Below are 22,432 nucleotides of genomic sequence, written 5' to 3'. Positions count from 1 at the left end.
TTTTTTCTGTTTCAGCATTAACTATTTTGCTGAAACAATGTATGAAGCTACCCTTTTGATGTACTGGGTAGAAGGATGATTTAGGTTTAAATAAGGACCCAGAAGGACCTCTGATCTCCTCACTCCCCACAGATTAACCCCACTTGGAGATCAAAAGACTTGGAAGTTCGAGTTACCAAGTCTGAGATGATATGGATATCCATAAACTTAAAACTTTAGTACCTGGTGGGCTGAAAGGAGAGTTCGAGCTCAAATGGTTTTTATGATTTTTACATATACTTTAATATGTATTTATATTGGATGCTTTTTATGTATGTATATGATTCTTTCTTGTATACCTTCATAAAGTGCCTTTTCTAGCTCTGATGAGATTCAATTTTATGTCATGATGATTTTTAATATGAATTCTTTATATTAGAATTCTTATTGATTTAGTTTATGTGATTTTGATGTATATTTATTTCTCTTGTTTATATATGCAACACTTAAGACTATGGCCCTCATTCAGAGCCGTATGCTCTGAGCAGACCGCATGCTCTGAATGAGGGCCGTCCTCCATAATTATGGAGCGTCCTCCTGGATGCTCGTATAGCTGTGGGTCACCACCCACAGCCTGTACGAGCGTGCAGGTTGATGGCCGCGATGGTCTTGACCATCGCGACCATCGCCACTGCGAGCCGGAGCCTGCGGTTGAGTTTTTCAACCGCAAGGCCCGGAGTGATTTTGGCTCTATCAGAGCCAAAATCACTCCCACTGACATCACTAGTGATGTCAGTGGGCCGGCTTCTGACGGTAGGTGTTCCCTTGGGAACGCCCCCGTCAGGGAGGCACGCCCACCAAAGGGGGCGTGCTGTCAATCAACATCGACAGTACGCCCCCTTGATCATACACAACGAGCGAAGGAAAGTCCTTCGCTCGTCACGTCTGGTGCATGCGCACGACGGAGCTCCCGCCGTCGTGCGCATGCGCAGTGCACAACATCGACCCACTTGCGAGCGGACAGCTGCTTGCGAGTGGGTCTGAATCAGGCCCTATGTCCATCAAATTTGCTGTCTCCGGGCTTTGGAATATGCTATCCAATTCGGATGGGAATCCATATCTGGATGACTTGATGTTTTCCACGTGGGCAGCCACGATCACCGGAAGCTCGCCATGATGACGCGGCTGTAAGGTGCGCCAAATGATGATCACTTCCAGTCAAAGGAATGCATCCAAAAAGAAACTCCGACCACTGATGTGCCATTTCTGTTCAGGAATGGCTGTGGAAATGGTGGGAATAAATGACAATACGTGGGAGGGGCTTTGCTTATTGATATGGGTATTTAAGACTGGGTAGGAGACTGTCTCACCATGCTTCTGATGAAGGATAATGGAGTCTGAAATGCGTTAAGCGGGTGAGACCTGACTTTCTTTAGGACGTGTAGACTGGGGACTGAAGGACTGAGTAAGAAGTGGGTTGGTATACGGGACCCCCATCTTTTTGCTGTTTCCATCTAGAAGTCCTCCAGTACCTGTGTCCACTTGATTTCTATGCTTTGTGCATCATATAGGTGATACTATATGTATTTTTTTTTATGCAATGTGAGTGCAACTATTAATAAATTGCCATATCTTGTGTACAAAACGGAATTGTACTATGTTTTTTTTCTCTTCATTTGAGAGTCACATTGAAAGAAGCCTGTGGTGTATGATGACAAAGTTTGTAAAGTGAAGAAAAAAACCATCACCTTGAGAAAGAACTTTTGGAGTTTCTTAAGAACATTTGGTGGATTTATATTTAATGAAGTAAGAGACTATTTGTTCATCTACTTAATTATATATTGAACATCGACAGCGCCTTAGGGGAACTTATTGATATTATAAAAATAAATAATAAAATAAAAAGGAATATTTTATTGCAGAATAAAGAATATTCAACAGATAGTTGCTGAGGCTATATGAAAAGTTCCTTTTTACTGCTTATCATATAAAATGTCAAATGGCCATTAGTAGATCGAAGGTATATTTACCAGTGTCCATAGAGTCTGATTATGGATAAAGAAAGTTCACACCTCAGATGATGTAATTTGTTGCAGCTAGTGCAGTTCTAAGCTGAGATGAAATATTCCACGATGTTGAAAATTGACTAGTGCTTGAATGATCCTGTCTACGGAGGTTATTATGCATCCAGTAGGAGCACAGTAGTTTGGTAAATAAAATCCAAAGCAGCAACACTGGTGTAGTACTAACGCGTTTCTCTGTCTTTAGACAGCTTACTCAGAAGCAATAAGATATCTTCTACAAAAACCAAAAGGTTTAAATACCCCCGCAGCAGGAACTGAAAACACAGTTATTAAGGTATGTTAAATGCATTTATTAATTTATTAAAAGAGAAAAATAACATGGATTGAACTTCTGTCTCCAACGACCATTAATATAATTTTGCAAAACCATGTAAAATGTATACTGCTGCTTTAACCTCTAGAAGAGTTGAGAAGCTGGAGCTGATACTTCAACATCTATGGAAGGAGGAAAAGCTAAAATGAGCGACTCGGACAATCTGTACTCATTATTGTCAGTTTTATGTTGCCTGTCAAACACACACAATAAAGGATGATAAGGAGAATGATACCACTCTGTATCTGTGGAGAAGCTTCCGGAATTGAGGCCTATACTGTACATCTGGATGAGAGGCTTGTGATGGATGGTATTGCAAGATACAGAACATCAATGCCCCAGTAAAGTACAGTAATATATGCTACCTGTCAAACACACAAAATTTTTGGAAAGCCACCCACACTTATGTTGTGCATTAAAAAGGACATGCATAGTTTAACAAACCAAACACTTCAGTGACAGGGACTGCCACTTTTGTGGCTAAAGTACTTGGTTTGTTTGGGTCCCCACAGAAGAAAACATTATTGCTACCAATGGGCTTAAGGCTAACAGTGTTGATAATCATTGTAACAGTTGGAAGATCTCATGATCACCTTCATTACAGTTAATATCTTATTAATAACTCAGAATTAGCTTATCGCCTCTGGAATTCACTGTTACAGAAGTCTCTGTTTGTTGTAAATGGCTGCAAAGGTCTTCCTCATACAATTTTTAGTTCATTTTGATGAACATCAGTTTTTCAAAATTTTTGGATGTAACCTCCTATGCCGATCACTCACAAGGTTTCCGGCTATGCTAAACACTCTTTTCAAGTAAACACTGGAGGGTGGGAAGCTTTAGTATGCCATAGTTAGTTTGTACAAGGGTCTCCTAATTGCCTTTTTTAGTATTTAAAGGGACTGCATGACATGCATTATCATTAAAATAATCTTCCACTATTCTATTGATGCTTTTTGTATCAGATTGAGTCACAGTAGAGGTGTCAATAATTGTCAGCAATTCTTTTATGCCTGGTCCAGATGTCATAGTGTTTCACTGTGGTGTGCTGAGCTGCCTCATCACCATCACCAGTGGGTCTCTTGTAAAAGGTCAGTTTTTTTCCTGGCAGCAGCATTTGCAGGAGAAACTGAGGCAGACAATGTTGTTGTGTCATGTTTGACGTGAGCTGACAATTTGCTTGCAAGGAGCTCTTTCCATCTTTTAAAATCTGTGTCAGTTGGAAATAAATACATTATATATGACTTAAACCTAGGATCAAGCATGGTTGCCAAATGTACTGATCCAATTGCAAGATGGTGCAAACCCTTGAGTCCTGGCAAAGCTAATAAATAACTTACATTCTTAGGAGAATTTGCTTACTTTCAACCAGGGGTGTAACTATACCTACGGGGGCCCCATAGCAAAAAATTTCACAGGCCCCCCTCTCAGCCCATGGCCTCCCGCTCTCAGCCTACTGCCCCTGCTCTTGTCCCGTGGACCCTCCCTTGGCCTGAGGCCCCCCCACACCCTCCTCACTCCCCGACTTACCTGATCCATGGTCGCGCTGTGCAGGGCAGGCACACCTTCTCTCCCGGTCAGCTCCATCTCAATGACTGATGCTGGGAGAAGGTGGCCACGCCTTCTCCCAGTATCAGCCAATGGGGAGAGCCGGAGGTGGAGCTGCCTGGGAAGACGCGACCACGGAGCGGGGGGGCTGCGACCACGGAGCAGATAAGTGGAGTAGAGGGGAGTGAGGAGGGTGGGGAGGGAAGGGCCACGGACAGAGGTCTGGCACCATAGGTGCAGGGGGAGGGCCAGGCCCCATGTTGGTCCTGGCCCCATAGCAGCCGCACCCCCTGCACCCATGGTAGTTACGCCACTGCTTTCATCTATTCCTTCAGCTTCTGCATTTCCAGTATTTAGTTATCTGATTCAAGCTGGCACTTCATTGGTTGCAATTTCAAATGTTTTCAGTAGCTTGCATAAAACTGAGTATTCTACAGTGTGCTGCAGCAAAGTGGTTACTTGTCCCCCTCTCCCTATGTCATGGTTTGATATGTACGTTTGAATGGCTTTTTTATGTTCCTCCAGTTGCTGCTGAAGCATATAAAGGTCAGAGAAGAAAGGAATAGGGAGAGCGCTGGACAAAAATTTTATATTTAATGGCACTTAAAAAACATATAGTACAATTTAATATAAAGAATTCATATTAAAAATCATCATGACATAAAATTGAATCTCATTAGAGCTAGAAAAGGCACTTTATGAAGGTATACAAGAAAGAATCATATACATACATAAAAAGCATCCAATATAAATACATATTAAAGTATATGTAAAAATCATAAAAACCATTTACATCACAATAATATCAAGAAAATCAAATAAATAATAAAGGAAATAATTAAACCTAGGATCAACCTGATCTAAAAATACATTAGATAGTTTGGAATGGATATAGAGCTTCTCATAAGGCCAATATATAAGTCTGTTAGTGCAATAAGCATGAAACAGCAGTTGTTCATGCAAGCAAAGCTGTGATTAAAAAGGCATCTCATGTGTTGGTAAGTCCACGTTCTGCAAGAAAGCCTAAGGATATAGCTGCATAAGCACAGTAAACAAGGGTCCCGTAAATGCAATCCAACCCAGCAAAGAGATAATGATGGATAGTTTGTGTGGTCAGACAATTGGCTAGATAAGGGGAATTGGCACTGATAGAAATATATCAGTCAGTGGTATCTCATTGGCGTCCCGGTCAATCAGTGCTAAAACAGGTACCTGTAATCTCAAATGTCCACGGTGAGCATGGCTATCTGTAGCATAGTACTGGAGAACCGCGTGATGGGATAAGCTGTTCCCGGTGATAAGCCTGAGTCGCTGAAGGGAAGGACTGCACTCCATGTGCATATCCCGGCGACTGGGCAAACAGAGCACTATCTCCGTTAATGGTGGGGTGGAGCAGGACTCGCTGTGTCACAGAGTATGACCAATCGGAAGCTCTCTTTCTCTTGGTCCGAATCCTAGACCTGTCATCTGATGCGTTTCTCAGCCAGACTGGTCCTTGGTGGGATAACTTTGAAGGAGATGTTTTCCTCTCCCTCCTTCAGTGGTAGGATTTTATGCAGAGGGAGTGTCAGAGTGCCTGCCTTTCTTTGTTATGGAGCATTGGAGCAGGAGCCATACTAGCCTGGACAGGTGAGAAGGCAAGGAGCAGCCCATATAAAGGGTGTAATAGCACCTGGTTTCTACCTCTTGTTTCAATTGTTGGCATTGCAAATGGAACTGTCCTTGCAGCTACTGCAATGTTTTACTTGTGGTTGCTGAATGCTGAAAATGCCCATAAAGATTACAGGCTACAGATAGCATGTCCTGCGTGAGCCTGTCAATTTTTAAGAGATTCTGAACCACCAAGTTTATTGTGAGTGCAAAACATGGTATGTGTTGAAATTCATCCAGTTGTAATACTCATACAGTGTTACTTGCATTATCAGAAATGACAAATCCTGAGTAAAATCTTAGCAGGATAAGCCATTTTGCTATCACATCCTTAATTAGATTGACACCAGTATGCCTCTCAGTGAAGCCAGTGGTACAAAGAGTAGCCTGCTTGTGAATGAGCTGTTGTTGTGTGTTAGATACTACTGCTGTTGAAGGCAATACACCCACCCAGTCATAGTAATGTAATCTTTAGTTTGGCCTGTGCCACTTGTCCATATATCTGCAGTTATTTGCATAGTTGGTACAATGGCATTTTGTAGGCAAAGAATAACTTTTTGTTTAACATCCTGGTACAGGTGAGGAATTGCTATTCTGTCAAAATAGATTCAAGATGGAATTTGCTAGCATGGACACATAAGCTCAACTAATTGTCTAAAGCTGGATGCATTGATGGTGGATATTGGATGTAGACCTAATGCTAACATAACCGTCATGGCTTCAGTGATAAGATGTGGAACAGCATGGAACAGTCATACTTGAATCCTCTTGCAAATAACTGTTTTACAGTAAATTATTGTTTAAAACTACAAGTCTTCTTGGTCCCCTTCTATGATTAAGATTCACCCCCAGCAGCACAAAGTTTCTTCTTGGGAATCCTGGATTAGATGCAGGACTTCTGATCACGAAAGAGAAGGTTGATGATGCAGGTGTTGGTGGTGAAGATTGCATGTGCCAGGATCTATCCATGCTTCTGGTAACTGACGTGTAATTGCTTGTTATTAAACATGATTTTCCAGATTTATATAAACTACTTGAATAAACTCATTGCAAATGACGTAACAGAGAGGAGGTACCTACATGATTAAGGCACCTACATCTACTTACTCAGGGTTTACAAATGCTATAGATGCCTTGATAAATGTCAGAATTTGGGCAAAAAAAATTTCACAAGCAAGACAATGCACTTCTTATCACCTGCAAGAACTGCTGCCACAGGAGGCTGATTTGTTTTGACATAAACTAATGTCCAACACATTTATCATCCACATCCTCATTAGTGTCAGAAGCACAATTATCCCTTTCATCCTCTTGCACTTCCAAAGTAGCATCCTCAATTTCTATGTCTAAACCATCATCATTACTTTTACTACTGTTCTTCCTCACATTTTTAGATGGTACAGAAATGGTTGAAGGAGACTTCTTTAGGATTATAGTGTCAGAAATGTCAAATTCACACATAGCACTCATGGACTCTCCTCTGGACACTCCTAGACTCTCCTCTCTGAAGGTCTGTGAAGTTTGTGAACACAGTTTTTTCTTCAGCCTTAGTGTTTTTTTTGTTCCTTTATATACCTGTTTCAAAGGTGACCCATACTTAGCTGTGTGGCCCTGGCTTTCACAATAAGCATTATAGTGCATGAAAGAGCAGTAGCAAGATCATCACTCGCAAATAATGGCCATGATCTGAACCTTTCCTTGCCACTGCATGTGGTGTATGGCATGTAGGCAATTTTACATTTTATCGGCAGTGACTTTTCCGTTCATAGTTAGAGGTGATGTTGTCTTTAAGATTGTGAAATACTTTTTTGATTTAAGGTGCCCATTCTTTTTTCTCCTTGACTTCCTTTAAAAGTAGATGTAGATAGAAGTACTTTGACATTTACTATGACTGCCAGCGCTAGTACTGGGAAGCTCATGTTCTTCTATATACTGATTCATGATTTAATTAAACCAGGACAGGATTAAAGCTACTATGCTTGAACCACACAATGTGAATGTACAGTGAGATAAGGAAATGAAGAACTGTTACCTTACCATGCAGTTTGCAGCATAACCCTGGTTATGAACATGTCATCTTCATAGACTGCACCTAGTCCTGTATATTGTGTAGAAAATAAATGTTTTTCAAATTGCATGGCAGATGGCTGGGAGGTAATTGACTGGCTAGTTTTTACTTATAGCCCCTAGGTCCCCATTGTACAAGTTAGTAATATCTGTGGTTTTCTGCAAGGTGTCAAATTTTCCAGGTCTGTTGACACAGGCCTGCTCTCCAAACTTCAAACAGGATGGAGTAAATAAATAACCCCTGATCATGTGACCAGGAGACCCTGTGTTATAGTCACATAAACAATTCTGATCTGGGAAGAGTTAAAAACTATTGCAAGGGTGGGAGTGACCAAGAGCAGCCTGCAGAGGGGCATAAAAAATGTGTGTTTGAAATGAAACCGTGTGTATTACTCATGAGGAGGCGAAAACATGACAGGGTGCGACCATATCTTTAGGAAGAGACCTCACTTCTGCCATCATTTGGCCTTGTCCAGGTGATCCGAGTGGTGTTTCTTCCCTTTTTTGTTATTTTATTGTAACTGGTGTGACCTTTTAAAATTATTATCATCTTTGTAACTTTTTTGTAACATAAGCTTTGAAGATATTCTTGGAATTAAGTACTTAAAATTCAAGTTCTAGTTCTCTGTTCTTATACCCAAGGCCTCATGTGGCCCATGTTGCCTATTTTACTGAGTGTTCCTAATTGTATGTGCAGGTAAGGGCAAAGGCTTACCTTGTGTTTTAGCACTAAAGTTCCCCTTTGCTGGTGGCAGTGGCCGTGTTTGAGTAAGCACACGTGCTGAGCTAACCAGTAAAGTCACGGGTGGCAATTCTCAGAGTGGCATATCTGGAGGATCGGCCTGTAGGACTGTGACACAGTTTATTAAGACAATCATTTTAAATCAGAAAAAAAATACTTTTTCAGCTTTTATTATTTTGTGGTGAAGTACACAGGGGACACAACACTCAGTAAGTACAGTAATATATGCTATCTCTCAAAAACACACAATCTTTCCTTAGAATATCCAAACTGAATTAAAAGACTTGAGATTTTTTAACCAGAAAAAAAACTTTTTTTTTTGGGGTGCAGCTGATGGGGACACAAGTACAGTAATATATGCTGACTCTCAAAAATACACATTCTTCCCTTGAAATATCTAAATTGAATTGAAAGACTTGATATTTATTTTTAAACCAGAAAATAAAAGCATGGCCAATCACACAATATCGCATGCAACTGCTGGAGCATGCAAATCGGCATACACACTGCTTTATGCAGAATGGTTAGAACTTGAAGAGGGAGGACCATCTGCCACCAGGTAGGACCACCCAGTGGCTGATCCACGGGGGATGAAGGGAGTTCAAGTCTGCAGTGCAGGCAGACTCTGGATACAGGGAATGCATGCAATCATACACAACACTGACTGTACAAGAAAACAGTAAGAGGGTTTGGTTACTGATTTGTTTTGTTAAAGTTTTTTTTTTAATTACCAGTCTCTGCTGCTCTAGGTTTTTTGGTCAGCATGCATATATCACTTGCCACTTGCTTAGTGGTATCAGCATGGGGTAACTATGTGTATATAAATGTCATATACCATTGGTGATGCTAAAATAAAATACTCCTGTTTTTAAATATGCAATCACTTTATTTTTTTTTTTGCATGTTTTTGTGTGTGTATATGTGTGTGTGTGTATATGTGTGTGTGTGTGTGTGTGTGTGTGGAAGGGGGGATCCTTTAGTGTGGCATTTGCTGGAAATTAGCGCAATGTCTGTACTTTATGCAACACAATGTATTGCACAAATATGGGCTGTCACTGTGTATTGGGGATCAGAGGGCTGTGTGTGGTATGGACTCCTGTCATATGGGATGCAGTCAGAATACTGACGGCGCTATCCCGCCCGCCGATATCCCGATACTGACATTCCCACGGGACTAAAGATAGGCGTCGAAATCCTGGGGGGGAAGGGGGTGTAAGGTTTGGTTTGGGGGCTTCCGGGGGGAATTAGGGTTAGGCACCCCCCCGGGAGGGTTAGGATTAGGCACCACAAGGGGGGGCTTAGTTGTAGGCCCCCCCCGGCAGAGTTAGGTTTAGGGTGTGGGGAGGGGTGGTTAGGTTTAGGCACTAACGGGGGGAGGTTAGGGTTAGGCACCACTAAGGGAGGTATGGGGGATTAGGGTACTTACCACCTCCCATTGGGATTCCCTCCTTTGGTCTTCTGGTGTCTGTATATGATCTGGCGGCTATTCAGACGCTGGCATTATGTACTGATTCCTGTCACATATATTAGGTTGTATATGAAGTTTGTAATATGTATTACTGAGGCTGGCAGTACTTGTATTTAAGTAGAGGAAATCTGCAATGTCCTGAAACAGAGCAGTAGTGTACAATCTTGTTTTCTGTGTCAATTAATATTGCAGTAGTTTTCAGTTAATGCCTATTTGGGCTGTCAGAGTTCCCACTGGTAGACCAAAACTCTTGAAATAACAGTTTAAAGTCTGCAACTGAGTTTGGGACGATGCAAATGTTTTTTGAATCCTCTTCGCCTGACAGAGCATAACAATTGTTGGTCCAATTAGCCATGCATGCCATGGGCACCCATTGTTTTTGCTCGCCCCCTCCTGATGAGCACAAAAAATAATGGGAGTCTGGTGCTGGAACAAACATATCCATATTGCCCTGTCTAAAGTGATGGGCGAAATGCAAATTTGGACGCCCCAAAAAAACATTTGAATTATCCCCTTTGTGTATTATAATTTCAGGCACCACAGAAACTCACTTTGGGGGCAGGACTGTAAGTGGGAGGAGCAATGAGTAGAAAGGGGAGGGGTCAGTATTAATTCTTAAAAGCCCCCCCTAAAGATAAAGTCTAGGTCCGCCACTGCTGTGTAGTGGACTGACTTCTGAATTCACAGTTGCTTTATACTTTTGGGGATTAAATGCCAGAATGACAGTAATATATGACTGGCTCTGAAGGAAGAATATAACCTGCAGATCCTACAAGTAGTGGCTGTCATTTAGTTGTGCCTTCTTGGTCTCTGCACACTAAACTTACTGTCTCCCAAACTGTATGTAGACTTTAGTACAACATATACTCTGGTAGGTGACAGTCTGATTTTTGCAGAATCCCTGTAAACTACTGTATATTGGCAGCTATATCTCTTAACTGCTATCTAGTACAGCAATTTAATTTAAAGCTTTATCTCCTCCCCCAGCTCTTTCCTCTAAGGGGGGTATTCAATTAGGTGCAATAGTAAAAAATCCTGCACCTGTTGGGTATTTCCGGCAGGTGCGGGATTTTTGCTATTCAGTTAGTTGCTGTGTTTTTCATTTTTTGAGAGCTGGGAGGTTTTTTTTGCGCACTTCCAGAGCATGACTAATTTTTTCCTAAAATCCATATTTTTAGGAAAAATGGTGGGGAATTGCTCTGGGACCCCTGCTGCACCCCCACCCCCTAATGACTAATTAAGCAATTGGAAGTTTCTGATTAGTTTAATTAGTCAGTAATTACTCACCTACCAAAGCAGTGTTTTCTCCCTCCAGCATCGGGCCCCGGTCTTCTGCAGTGGTGTGTGTAAGTATCTGGTGTGTGTAAGTATGTGTGACGGTGTGTAGTATGTGTGAGTGTGTGTAGTATGTGTGAGTGTGACACCCGTGTGTGTGTTAGCCCCCCAATGGCAGCAGCAGGGAGAACTACATCTCCTAGCCTCCCAGCAGCCCTCTGGCCTCACAGCAGCCCCCTTGACTCCCAGTAGCCCCCCCCCCAGGGCAAAGAAGTGCTGAAAACCCAGCAAGCATTTTGTACGGGAACGCGTATACCCGAGGTAATTCAAAATTGGGCGTGAGGTTCACGTGATTTTTTGCGGAGAAAACCTTGCTTCCAATTGAATATCCCCCTAAATGGTGACTTTGCAGAAAGCTGTATCTTCAGTTGAAAGCCAGGTATGTATTTTCTATAATGTCACTTCCTGCCCCCTTAATCCTTCCTAGCTGTCCGCTATAGGGATGTCTATAATTTAACCATGGGGATTACTGCCTGCTGAAGTGCTCATCACCTCCAGATCATATGGATTTTCCACTGTTCTAGCTCGGTAACCTGACTGACTCTGGCTGTAAGGTATGGGATCCACTTCAGTGGTGCTAGGGGAATGTCACTCTTTAGGTAAATCCCAGACAACCCACCGGCACCTAGTGCTTCACTGCCTCACATTCACCACCAGGCACCGCAGCTGCTACAATATCCCCTGATGCCAGTCACATAGTAGCAGGTTCCTTGGCTTCTTCACTCTCACTGTCAGCCAAATGTCTGCTCCCTCCTCAGCAAGATGACTACTGCTGCCTCTTGCCCACACTGGCCTCAGTCCCCCAGCTTCCAGATGTCAGGATTCCCAGAAAAAACTTCACAGTTCCTGCTGTGACAGGCTCCCTCTCCACCCCTCTGTGCCTGGCAACCTGTCCACAGCTCAACTGCTGCTCAAGACACAGGGGGTGAGCACTGGAGGGAGGGATCTGCAGTCTCCCTCAGTACTACCACAATTCCTTATATGCTCCACTCCCTCTGGCTGTGAGACCCTTTTCCCACCTACAGCATGCGCTGTGCTATTCTAGCACTTTCTACTGGCAGCACGTGCCCCTCCACACATGCCACCCCAAACAAAAGTAACCTTACAATTGTCAAATTTACAATCTGCATAGTCCTATAGTTCATTTTCCAAAAATCACCATAATCTATACACATTGATACACCTATATCAGTTTCCTGGAACTACATGTATTAAGCCAAAATATATCATCAATCAATTACATCTTTTTATATATATAGTTTACCCCTGGTTACATTAAATACATATTTGTGTACATAAATTACCTCAATATATTTTGTAAATATAGAACTAAATATATTTTACTTCAGGGGAGTGTACAGTATATTTCTGAATTATACATACATTGTACCTCACTCTATATCCATGACTAGGTCCATATATCTATTTAACCCCTTATCAGGGTTACAACATTAACATATTTTTGCATGTCCGCTGTGTACAGAATCGCAGTTCCGACATGATATGCATCCATCTCTGACTCAGGCCCTGAGACAATTAGAGAAGTGAGATGATCCCTGCTGCAAGCTGCAGAACATTTTATATGGTTGCTGGTCCCTAATGATGGACCAGCCACCAGGGAGCACCACAATACCCCATAGGCAGATCAACTCCTACTCCCACCCCTGATGGTCCAACTACACCACCATCCTTCAATGCACATGAGGTCTGATTCTGAGGTGGGAGCAAATACTGGACAGTTTTATTTTTAAACTTCAATTTAGATTTTGGACACATCCCTTTGAAATCTAAACCTCTCTGCACTTTCAACATCTGTTCCACTTACAGTGCAGCATGGTTTTGCAAAGTTACTTGCTCTTTTTTTATTTTCTCCTAACTCATAATCAGCCCCACGGGGCTTGTGAAAGCATCCCAGTGTGCAGAGATTGTGCAGGGGGCAGAAACAATGTGCTTCCTACAGCAATTATCTGCAGAGCAGCATGTCTGGTAAGTGTAAGGTATTCATTTCATGTGGGATGGGAGTTGTTAATGTCATTTTGTGGGAGTATTGTGTGGCTGGGGAGTGCTTTTAATATAATAATTGATGGGGCGATGTATCAAGCCTTGGAGAGGGATAAAGTGGAGAAGTTGCCCAAAGCAATCAATCAGCTTCTGTCATTTATTTAGCACAGTCTGTGAAATATCAGTTAGAAGCTGATTGGTTGCTTTGGGAAACATCTCCACTCTATCTCCAAGGATAGATACATCTCCCAGTGAGTCATTTATGTAATGTGGAAGCTGGTGATGGTCATTTATGTAAAGATACGGCTATAATTAAAATATTGCAGTAACTGAAAACTTAATTTATTAGGCTCTTTATTAAATGTGGGGTCTACTAATGTAATGTGGGGTTTATAGAGACTATTAATAGATGGTAATTGATAATACAATGTGGAGTCTCTATTAAATATGTGGGATAACTAATGACTAGGCTAGTAATTGGGTAATATTTTTTATGTGGTATTGTTAATTTAATGTTTTGGCTGGTTGGGGGGGGGTAGAATGTTCACATGTTGCTCTGCTTTCCAAAAAGGGCCTCAACATACCAGGATGTGGCCAAACAGCAATAGTGTTTGACAATGGCCATCACTCTGACACAGTCCTGAGTTGGGGAGTGAGGAGGGCATACGTGTGCTAAAGTTGTTTGGCCATGGTGAAATGAGGCTGTCTCTTCCCTAGGAGAGTTATTTGGCCAATGTGAATGAGGCTGTCTCTTCCCTGGGGGAGTTGTTTGGCCAATGTGAAATGAGGCGGTCTCTTCCCTGGGGGAGTTGTTTGGCCAATGTGAAATGAGGCTGTCTTTTCCCTAGGAGAGTTGTTTGGCCAATGTGAATGAGGCTGTCTCTTCCCTGGGGAAGTTGTTTGGCCAATGTGAATGAGGCTGTCTCTTCCCTGGGAGAGTTGTTTGGCCAATGTGAAATGAGGCTGTCTCTTCCCTGGGGGAGTTGTTTGGCCAATGTGAAATGAGGTGGTCTCTTCCCTGGGGGAGTTGTTTGGCCAAATGTGAATGAGGCTGTCTCTTCCCTGGGAGAGTTGTTTGACCAATGTGAATGAGGCTGTCTCTTCCCTGGGAGAGTTGTTTGACCAATGTGAATGAGGCTGTCTCTTCCCTGGGAGAGTTGTTTGGCCAATGTGAAATGAGGCGGTCTCTTCCCTGGGGAAGTTGTTTGGCCAGTGTGAAATGAGGCTGTCTCTTCCCTGGGGGAGTTGTTTGGCCAATGTGAAATGAGGTTGTCTCTTTCCTGGGGGAGTTGTTAAGTCTATGTCCAGTGGATGGGGGAATTGTGTAGTGTAGAGTTTCCAGAACTCTGCCATTACAGTCCAGGTTTTAAGGATAACCATGTTTGAGTACAGGTGACTTAATTAGTACCTCAGTCATTTTGATTTAGCCATCTGGATTCAAGCATGGATATCCTTAAAACAAGGACTGTAATGGCAAAGGTTGGGAAACTCTGGTGTAGTGTATTTTTCCAGTTGGGGGGGGGATTGTTTGGTGTCGGGTAGTGTATGTCTTGGGGAAGAAAGGGGGAGCTTGGGTTGTGTATATTGGGAGAGATGACGCTCCTTGGACTAAAAGTGCCCGCACACCGGGCGATTTCAGGGACGATTTGTACGAAAACGATGCATCAGAACAATGCATTGTTTAAAAACGTGCAAATTGTGCAGCTTCCAGGCATGATAAGGATCCGATGTGCAGTCTCGAGGGCCGTTTGTTGTATTTTCAGATCTTACCTACTGCAGGTAAGATCTGGTCATCTCCTTAACGATGCACTGGAAAACATTAAGGTTGCACGATAGGTCGTTAGTAACAGTGCACAGTTTAGCAAGATATCGTCTGTCCAGGAGTGTTGGTGAGTTGCCCGGGGAGTTCAAGGGAAATTGATGATGACATTGCATCTTTTGCAAGTCATCCAGTGTGTGGACATGGCAATGGAGGAGGACATATGGGGGGAGCAAGCATTACTCTTCCACACCGCCCCACTAAACTGTGGATGAAATAATGATTTCTCACAAGGGTAAAAACCTTTTACCTAAATATAAGTCTCATTTGTTTAATAATAGAACAGTTTCTCATAAAAATATGTGTTTCTGTGATTCCTCAGAAACAGTGTGAAAAGAAAGTTAGTTCAGTCTTGACATATACAAGTGTAGACACTTGTAACTGTGAATTAATTAAATAAATTAAACATCTAATGTGATATGTTCTAAGCCAAGATATAATTTTAGCAGATAAAAATAGCTAGTACCGAATCAGTTGAAGACTGACAGGAGTGTATGAGATAAAGCAGACAGTGGGGAGCCAAAGTTGCAATGAATAAAGAGAAGTATATAACAGAAATCATGCTTTGGATAATTGTGAAGCATCATTATGCTTAAATGAATGGCGATCCAGTGTATACATTAAAGATTATATTTAATATTTCAAAATTGATGAGAATAACATAATGTCTAAATATAAATGGAAATTATTACATTATTATAGTCTGATGTGTTTCATAAAGATAGATATTTATAAATGACTGCACAGGTGTTACATAATAATGTGAAAGTTTGCATCTACAAATACATTGTTCCTATCTGATTTGGATTTTGCAAAAGAGTTGGATTAAAGGCCACATGGGCCTGTGGCTGAATAAGATCAAAGGTCTATGTTGAGAAGCAGAGAAGGTATGACCAGTGCTGTGTGGGTGTGGTCAGTGATATGTGGGTGTGACCAGTGCTGTGTGGGTGTGGTCAGTGCTATGTGGGCATGTAGAAACATTATTTCAATACTGTAAAGGCCAACTGGTGGCCGGTCATTATCATGCTGTTGTGATAATGGTCCTATTTTTATGTGGAGGCCAGGAGCCAGCTCCATCTTGCCTCATTGTTAATCTGGCCTACCCTGTTTTGCAATATAGGTTGTATGACAAGGGACTATATATGTATGAAATGTGGTGTGCTAGTCTATATATGCTGTTGACAGCACATGCTGTTTGGAGTATAAGAAGTAGTTCAGGGATGGATCTAGAGTTCTCTTTTAGGGGTGTGGGCAGTTTTACAATTAATATAGACTACTACTTTTTCTGTTTATGTCTCTTTCCACTTCTTAGTCTGTACTCCTCTATACTTGTACAATACAAATGTAATTAAAATCAGTGGCAGCTCCTACCTTTAGACCTAAGGGGGCCAGGGCTATAACTGTCACAAAATGCCTCAGGCTCTCATGCCTCTGGGTCACATACCTGTTCTCCTGCTCTTGGTCTGAGCTCCCTGGTGGATCTCCAACGGACCCTGGTGCTTCTTCTCCAGCTGTGACTCCTGCTTCACCAGCTCGCAGCAATCAGCGGGTCCCCGGTACTCACTCGCGGCATCTCCCGTCAGCATCGGCTGCTGGGCGCTGCCATATCAGTATGGGTCAGCTGATCACTGCACCACCAATGGGAGACTAGGATTCTTCATCCTGATGCCAGCAGTCAATCCCAAGAGACCTAGGGGTATATAAGGAATCTCCCAGCACTGAACACTTGCCAGTGCAATATTGTCCACAGCCTAGATGCGTGATACATTTGTGAGCTCCAGCGGATATATATTCCTACTAGTACTCCAAGTACAGATATCCACCTAACTGTACCACTGGCTCCAGAATCCGGTTCTATCCTGGTGACCCAACACTCCAGTTCTATCCTGGTGATCCAGCACTCCGGTTCCATCCCGGTGACCAGCACTCCATTTCCATCCCGGTGATCCAGCACTCCATTTCCATCCCAGTGATTTTTTAATAATCATTCTCATCTTCTTTTATCCTTAGCATCTCCTGGCCTCCCCTATCTTCTTCCTGGCTGACTCCCCCTCCATCTGGCCACCTCCCCAGCCACCATCAGTCAATCCTGCTTTATTTAACACACAGTGCCATGTCACAGCGCACCGCAGGGCAGGGGGCACTGTTTGGGCCTGCCAATTTTCCTGTTTATTATCATACTCACTTGTAGCTTCCCCTTCTTTTATGCCCAGCATCTCCTAGCCTCCCCTATCTCTTCCCTGGACCTTCCCCATGAGGCCATGGCCCCTTTTCAGGTGCATCTTATGTCCCTATTTAAAAAAATGGGGGGGGGGGCACCGCCAATGCTCTCTCTGGCACATGGCACCAAACAAAAAGTCTAGTTACGGCTCTGATACAGAATGTCAACATGTGGCATAAGCAAATGAATAAAGTATAACCAAAAAATGTATTCTGGGTCAATGAGATTGTGAATTAGTGCAGAGGCTTCATTTATTGTAGCATTGCTTGAAGAATTCCACACATGTCTCAAAACACTCCATAAGAGTGTCTTTCTTTTTGTGCACTACATTTACCATCTATGACTTGAAATCCATCTTGTTGGTCCATGACTTGGTTTTAACTTTGCTACTGAAGGATCGAAAACTGATCTATGAGGAGATCTAGAAAAGAAAGCCTTAATAGCAGACACATTTGTGAATAAATATTCTAGATTTTCTGTTTTGGTGTGCTGCTCTCTTCATTGTTGATGTGCAAAACAATGTACACAGTGTGCATTTTTGTATATTTCTCTCACAATCGTCTACACTTTATTCATTGTACCAATCATCACTGCTGCTCCATCATAACTCCTATTACTGTAACTTGTGTTTTTCGCTTTCAAAAGTTGGCTTAGAATACATTCAGATATTACATTTGCATCTTGCCCATTTGGAACAAAGAAACCCCTGAACTTCTTAACAGAGTGCCTGATTCAGCACGGATTACAACTGCGATCGCAGCTGCATAATCACGTGCAATAAATCTGCGAAAATATGCTAATGTCTGCCAGCGCTCAGCCAGCACAGAGACACCCACTACTGCCTTCTCACATCTGTAATACCTCGCAATCCTGCCTATATATCGGTATATAAACATCGGAGAACATCGGCCCCTCATGCACAATTACAGCAGCTCTGATCTGTCTCAGAATTTGCAAGTCTCGTTTGCACGCAGTGAGTACTCATTCTTTCATACTCCTGAGATTTGCTATAAAATGATTAGAATGCAAAGAAGATATTTATAACTTATAAACATTTTCATAGTTAATTGTAATAATTTGTAAAGCTCCCTGGTATTGCAGGGAGATGAGGCATGAGGCAGCAACAGCTCAGCCTTGCTTCTGTATTGTCAGACACTGCTTGCAGAGCTGGGGGCAGGGCCACACTACGGACAGTAACATGTACAGAAAGAGGGCTAATGAGGGTATGAGTATAGGGGGCGTACCTTGAGCACTGCTGGACATCTTGGATGTGTCATGTGACCAGGAAGTGCACTGCAGTGTTTAGAGATGGAGCTCAGTCAGCAGCAGCAAGAAAAGACACAATGATGCAGGTAGGAGAATCAATGATAACTGAAACTTAGTGTAGTGAGGGGAGAGAGGCAGTGAGTAGGGGGTGAGACAGGCTCCCAGTACTCAGACCCATCTCCATGTGTGACTCCCCAGCCATGTACCTCACCGCACATCACTGATTTTCACAGGGGATATAATGAAATAGTTGTCTCCTATAATGATTGGTGAATATAGATTTTTCTGTATTAAATGTCTGTAATGATGTCTCCTATTCCTTCCCTATCTCTGTGTGGGGTTTCCTATTATACATTCTTATTATATTTTCCGAGTAATCCCCATGATCAAGCTGCTATTTGGTATTTTTTTTATCTATGATTTTTCTCTCATATTTCTCAACCTTAGAATTGATTTATATGTATTTCTCTGTAAATGCTGCAAGATTGTGATATTTGATTAAGTTGTATTCCTTACCAGATTTTCATTCCAACCAATCAACTAGTTGGACAGATAATCTTTAGATGTGTGGCCATCTTAAAGCTGGCCACACATCTAAAGATTATCTGTCCAACCAGCCAACTAGTAGATTGGTTGAAATGAAAATCTGGTAAGGAATACAATCAGCAACTTGCTCCCAGACGCTGAAAGATAGACCAAAACTGTTGTATAAACAAATAGTTTAAATCAAACATTTAACAAACTTCCCTGACGACCATTTTCATCTGTTTTCTGGCATTTAGGAGTAAATTTCTGATCATCATTTACTCCCATTCCTTACCAGATTTTCATTACAACCAATCAACAAGTTAGCTGGTTGGATGTAAGTTGTTCTAGTGTGTGGCCAGCTTAAGTCATAGAATTGTTCAAATATATAATCATCTGTGTCATCAGCAATACCTTCATGGTTGTCAGTTCTATTACTATAATCCTGTATTCTATTAAAACACTTGCAATAACATATTAAATTATTTTTTAATATAATGAGATTGGGAGTGATGCAGCACCATGCAGTATAATTTAAGAACTGAAAGAAAAAGAGATACGCTTAACTGACCAATCTCATTAGTCACTATAGAACACGGCAGATCTCATAGTAGGTACAGGTACTGCTATCAACTAGTATAGAACTAGAACAAAGAACGTGGAGCGCTAGTTAGAAAATAATTAAGTTAATAGGATGATTTTTATGATATTTAACAATATTTAGCACTTAACATTCAATTAGTGAAATGGACTTTGGGCCTGATTCAGAGCCGCTCGTAAGCGGCCGCTCGTTCGTTCCGAGCGATGTTTGCACAACTGCGCATGCGTACAGATCGTAATACGCATGCGCGAACCAGTCATTGCGCTCGGAAATTGAGCGCTCGCAAAATAGCGAGTGCCTGCTAATTTGAGTGACAGGATGAGGCGTATGTGGGTGGTAACAGGGGAAGGTGCTTGAAAACGGGGAGTGGAGATCCGAACGCAGGTGTGCTTAAAGGTCAAAACGGGCGTTTTATGGGTGTGCATAATTAATACAGCAGCGTCATTGACCACGTCACTGCTTTATTTTATAGTCAGAACTGCTGGCATGATTGCGGTAGGAAAAACCAACCACAAGAATAGCGAGCAGTTCATACGCTGGTCGATGTACTCGATTAATCTAATAAATAGTGGACATGACGTAGGATGCGAGCGGCCAGGGGGCGTAGTTTTCCAAAAAACGACCGCATGTTTGGTTCGCTCGTTCAGACCTAGAGGCGTGAACAGACCGCAAAGAGCGAACGGTTCATTTGAATAGCCACCCCTTTTTACTGAATGAGCGAGCGGAAATAGCGTCCGGCTCTGAATCAGGCCCCTTGTTATAAGACATTACATCCAGATCTGAGTCATTATCATGATCCACTGCAGTACCACTGTTCCCCCAGAGGTGCTTCTCCATCCAGTGGTACCAGTCTGCAATGTTCCATTTGTTGATTCTCCATATGAATACAACCTACTAATGTTCACATTAATGGCAGACAATGCATCAAGCCCTGGAAAGAAAAACTTTCCGGAATTTGTACTCTATAGGCAACGTCACCTAAAGATGGTGTTGCCTAATAGAAGTCTATGGGCTTCTCTCCACTGCATTCCCTGAGAAGGATCCAATAGGATCCCTCCTAATGTCACCCAAGGCTCGCGCATGCGCTGGCCAATGGCCACGAATGCAATGGTCAATGTCCACACATGCCCAGAAGGACTTCTGGGTCATAAACCTGAAAGTCCTCACTTTGAAAAAGGATAACTCTTATTGGAAGAGCTATTCTTTGCGATTTTAATCACAATTGTACATGCATACGGCATTACTAAACCCTGCTATGCATGCGATCAGTAGCGGGATGTATCACATTCAAAATGCAATGCTTGATGCATACTGCCCAATATATGGTTCCTACACCTAATTTGCCTAGACAGCTGTTTGGCGTATTTGGGTTACCATCAGCTCTACCTGTCTTTCCTCAAATGCAAATATAATAGTCATCATTTGAGCCACAGTATCTGTAGCAAGTGTGGCAGCGGTTGCCTGCAGTTGCTGCCTTGGTGGCATAGGGCAGTGTGCAGTTGGTGGTGTAAACTTATCATGTCTTCCTCATCTCCATCACCAGGGTCTTCGGCATGGTCAGCTGCTGTCACGGGTATGATTAAATCCGCTGGATCTGTTGGGGTAGAAGAGGTAGGTACAGTATGTGTTTTTGAAAATTGTTTGTTAACAACAGTAATGCATTATGCTGTGTAATATACAAATTTGTATAATACCCAGGGAGCTTGTCATTTGTAGAAAAGTACAAACAAAATGACATAATACTGTACAGTCTAAAAATAGGCTTCACATTTTATTTCCATTTTGCTCAAAAAGAAATGAGCATAAACAAATATAAATGTGGGCAGGATTCTGGGTGAAGAAAAAGCGTAAAATTAAACATTGCTGTTTGAAAGGGGAAATGTGCATTTTTTGTGTTGACCATTTGAATGTTGACCACTAAGTCACTGTTGACCAATTACCTGTCAACCTAATGTCCGTGTTGACCTACTGACTGTCAACCTTCTGGTATCAACCTATTGACTGTCTACCTTTTTATTGTAGGCCAACAGTATCATCCGGATACCATTACGCACTCAGCCACCTAAATGGCAGGAATGCAGGTGATGCCTACATTAGTATGAAATTTGCTCAAGAACCATGCAACAAATAAAACAAATGAATTTCAATGGTAGATGCAATACATAAATAGCTAAAACTAAACATTGATTCCAGCAAAACGAATCTTCAAATGGCTAAAAAAAATGTAAGTGTAGTCTGTGTGTTGTACATAAATTGTTTCCAATAAACCTATTGGAATTTGGATGTGCTCTGCTGATTTATTCCTGCTATGAAGTGCACTGATAATGAAGAAATAAAGCCTCAAAAAATACACTTGTGACTGGATTAACCTCGCTCCTCCATGCATATTAGGAATCTTTCCAACTTCTGCCCTCTAGCAAGCTACAAATGGTTTATTTTCAGATCTTGTGGATGAATTCAGCAAATGATGATTCTTACTGTTCACAAAACAAGCCTTGAAACCAGGACTATATTAATGTTAATATTACACTGAGATTATATTCCTTTTAAAATGTACTTGAATTTGTGTGTGTTATACATTTGGAAACTCACTTTTAAATATTTATGGACCCCGTGAAACAGTTAATTTTTAGTTCCATATTAATACTGTTCCATCTAAGATCTTTGATCTGGTAGTGATAGTGATAAAAATTCAATTTATAAGAACATGTTATGGAATAGTTTCCCACTGAACATCAATTCCAGGTGCCTCGCTGCATTCCTCTTTATATTAAGCTTTTAGCTCTTTCATTTCCAAATTGCTTAGGTTTGATGCA

General features: G+C 41.9%; 1 long non-coding RNA gene across 1 annotated transcript; it reads left to right on the top strand.

Annotated features, from left to right (window-relative positions):
* Positions 1-2,255: 2,255 nt before the first annotated feature.
* Positions 2,256-21,758, top strand: LOC148535320 (uncharacterized). The gene is made up of 3 exons (XR_015875669.1): positions 2,256-2,337; positions 21,160-21,227; positions 21,639-21,758. It is a non-coding gene; the product is annotated as an uncharacterized LOC148535320 (long non-coding RNA).
* The last annotated feature ends 674 nt before the right edge of the window (positions 21,759-22,432 follow it).

Source organism: Taudactylus pleione, unplaced genomic scaffold, assembly GCF_031769625.1.
Source record: "Taudactylus pleione unplaced genomic scaffold, aTauple2 ptg000053l, whole genome shotgun sequence".
NCBI lineage: Eukaryota > Metazoa > Chordata > Amphibia > Anura > Myobatrachidae > Taudactylus > Taudactylus pleione.
The sequence above is the reverse complement of the archived record's forward strand: the minus strand, read 5'-3'. Positions and strand labels throughout refer to the sequence as shown.